Raw genomic sequence first — 3937 nt, 5'->3', positions numbered from 1 at the left:
CTAGTTCCTAATAGCAACCTAAAGTGACCGATTGCTTCCACGTCTACCGATTGGTCCACAAAGATGTGTCTTTCAACATCACTTGGTTTTCGGTAGCTCATGCAGCATTACATAGAAACACTTATGTGAGTAGTAGCACCAAAGTCTAACCACTAAGTGTTTCTCGGTACTGAAGCTAAATTGACCTCAGAACAAATCAAAGTAAGGAACATACCCTTCTTAGCACGCCATGCGTGATAATTGGTACAGTCCTTCTTTACGTGTCCAGATTTATTACAGAAGAAACAACCGTGATCATCCTTATGTTATTTCTTCTGAATATATAGGATCCTTAGCAGCTTCATTATCATTCTTTCTTTTCTTGTCCTTATCCTTATAGGCATAAGCCAGATGAGCATTTTCTGTCTTATCTTGCTTCAACATGTATTCTTCTTGCACACGGTATGAAATAAGCTCATTTAGAGTCTATTTCTCCTTTTGATAGTTGTAGGCATATAAAATTGCTTATAGGTCCCTTAGCTCAGCTCGGCACGAACCGACAAACCAACGAGGCGACGAGATCGACGAATCGCACGCAAGCAACGGAATACATCCATTCGCGTGCGGGATCAAGCCAAGTGTTCGAAGAGTCAACGAGTCATCCAACCGAGAGCGGACTCGGACGAATCACGATCGAATCAAGATCAGTTTCGGACTCAGACTCAGAAGTGGATTTACTGCCTAATCAGGATCCGAATTTACTGCCAAATCAGATCAACGAATCAAGTCTGGATAAATCAACCACAGAACCGAATCACGAATAGAACCAAAGGCGGAAAACCGCAAACCCACACACCCGGAGGGGCTCGGCTCAAACCGAGCCACCCCAGGGTGGCTCGGTGGCCGAGCTACCCCAAGGTGGCTCCAGGTGGCTCGGCCCAAGCCGAGCCACCTCAAGGTGGCTCGGCCAAGGCCGAGCCACCTTGAGGTGGCTCGGCATGAGCCGAGCCCCCCCGAGGTGGCCGACAGATTTCTGTGCGCGGGCAGTAAAGAGAGCCTATAAATAGAGGCCTTGGTTCATTTGTTCAGGGGTTGGAAATTTTGGAGAGGCGAAGCCCTGAGGATTGGAGACTCAGATCTAAAAAAGATCTCAACTTTGGGACATCAAGGACTTGCTCATCCAGATCTGGTGCTCGGCGATCATCAACGTCAAATAAGGCAGGTGTTCGAGAGGATCGGATCTCAGATCTACGTTGCTACACTCCGGATCAAAGCTTGGTCTTTGATCCCGAGATTTGGACGATTGTTTCCTTGGTGAAACAATCCTCCCCGGCTATTATTTCCTTGGTGAAATAATACCCGTTGTACTGCGTAGATCCGACCGGATCTAGATCGCGCGGTGGTCCACGACAAACAACCCCGGCGCAGGCAAAGAACCCACAAAGCGAGCGACCGCAAAACAGGAGCTCGTGATTCGTTCGACAAACAAGGAAACAAAGTTGTAATTTTCATTTCTTTTCAATTTGATTTTCGTTGTAACCGGATCTTATAAAAAGACCGGATCTTTGTAATCGATAGACTATTACAAGAGTGTACAATGGAATCATTAATGAAGAAAGCAACGATTTTCCCCGCGAACAATAATCATATCTCAGAATAAACCATTAATTTTGTTTTTTTTCCCTCATAAAACTCAAATTGATAACCTTTCACATCAAGTGCAATCATAACCTAACATCACCAAAAATAAATACATTTAGCATGAAAGTTTAATCATAATAATCATCAATAACTAATCCTTAGCATATTCCTTATCATAATATCATATATTATTAGATGATATTTTCATGAGTCACATATGTCAAACATGCCTAAAACTAAGCTGAACTAATTCCTTTATCTCTAGAAAAACTAAACAAAAAGAAATTATGTAATCCATGAATCTAAAATCATATACCTCTTTAACTAAATTTGATCAAATAATATTCATATTATCCTCGATCAGACTTCAAAATAAAACATCAACTTTCATTTCTATGCATCAAAATCCAATATATTTTTCTTTCATCACTTGACCATCTAAAACATCAACTAGGACCTACAGCCTAATCCCTAATACCATTCTGTCACGACCCCAATTTTCGAACCTCAAAGGAATATTAGAGCCGGACTAAACCTGTGAAAAGTCCTCCAAAATATACATTCATTAAAAGAACACTAAAACAAATCTCTTCATTGAACTAAAACCAACAACAAATATTCTCTATAATCCCAAAAGTCAACTAAGCCAATTAACTTGATAAAAATAAATATTCCTCAACTCCAAATAAATCTCAACCTAAAGAAAGAATCTCATTATTACAAACTCTCAATTCATCATCTAAACATTAAAGACTTTATTTAACCTTCGCCTAGAAGACAATAACAATCTCGAATTATTCTTTGCTTCGTTCTAAGAATTTGACAATCCTCAATTCCACCTAATCCCGAGTCTCTGAAAAGAATAGAAATAACACAATGAGTTCACAACTCAATAAGTGGATAAATTCATACATTAAACACTGGTTTTGCAAAACTAAAATATTACAACGAGAAATAAACAAAATATAAGAATGATATAGAATCATTAATGAACTCTAGTATTTGATACAAATATTTAAGAAAATTAGAAATCATGGAATAGAAATAAGCATGCTACGTCTCAATGCGGTCAACACTTCATACTCCGGTTGACTCGGTAAACCCCACAATTATTAAGCCCGTGGTTCCGGGACGGTGAGACCCAATTTGGGCTCTTAGCGCTAAAATAAAACCTCATAGAGGCACATTGAGTCCTGTTTTAATAGCTTGCTTATATCCGACATATACCGGTATATTGACTTGAGATGCATATGCTTTAACAATAAACAAAGTTCGTAAAGCTAATCACATTATACAAAAATGCCAAAGGCCAACCAATAGTGAAATAAATCAAACACATATGCATCTCAACCTACCACTATATGAAAATCATAAAAAATTGATAAAGAAAATAAGCATAGGCTTATACCAAAATATCCATGAGCATCACAAAATCAAACCAATCAACAAATGATATACCAGTAAATCATACAAAGGAATATAATCCATCAGGAAACAAATCCACATATACTTACTATCATTTTGTAGGAAAAATACGCAATGCACAATGCATAAATTTACCACTTACCTTAGCTTGATAGACAATCTAATCCAATTCCCAACAATTTGACGGTGCCTCTAGAACTTCAAATTAGAGCATATCATCAGTCAGTGGATGCAACAGGATATAATCCCAATCAGCATGAAGTATATGTAGTCAGCTCCTAAGGTTAAGAACATTTCTCTACTAGCTTCGACCTTACATAAACAGATCTTTGGATTATTCTAAGTAACGAAAGCCAAACATGTGTCCAGAAATATTAAGGCATGAAGTCCACATCCCCATTAGTCTGGACATTAGTACCTGATAGGATAAAAACCTAAAAATTAAAAACATAAAACTCAAAGTCATCAAAATCGCATATTCTTCGATGATAACTAACCTAAATAGATCTCCCCAACGATCCGCTGCCAATCTTCCAACCGAGCCGGAACTCCTTCCTCGCACGAGGCTCCATCACGAAATCCCATAACAAGATACCCTGATCCGCTGCTAATCTTCCAACCGAGCCGGAACTCCTTCCTCGCACGAGGCTCCATCACGAAATCCCATAACAAGGCGGCAAAGACAGAGACGGAAGGAAGAAGAGAAGCTGATGGGAAGTAGGGTTTTTGGGGTATTTATAAATGTCCTTTTACAAATAGAACCCTAAACAAATTATGCATAAAAGTCCATTTACTTTTCTTCATATATATTTCCAAATAAAACTTAGGATTATTACATACTATCCCTCTTAACAGAAGTTTTGTCCTCAAAACTTGATTATTCTCAAGTACT

The sequence above is a fragment of the Asparagus officinalis genome, chromosome 4 (genome assembly GCF_001876935.1).
Source record: "Asparagus officinalis chromosome 4, Aspof.V1, whole genome shotgun sequence".
In the NCBI taxonomy this organism is placed as follows: Eukaryota; Viridiplantae; Streptophyta; class Magnoliopsida; order Asparagales; family Asparagaceae; genus Asparagus; species Asparagus officinalis.
This window is presented reverse-complemented; position numbering follows the sequence as displayed.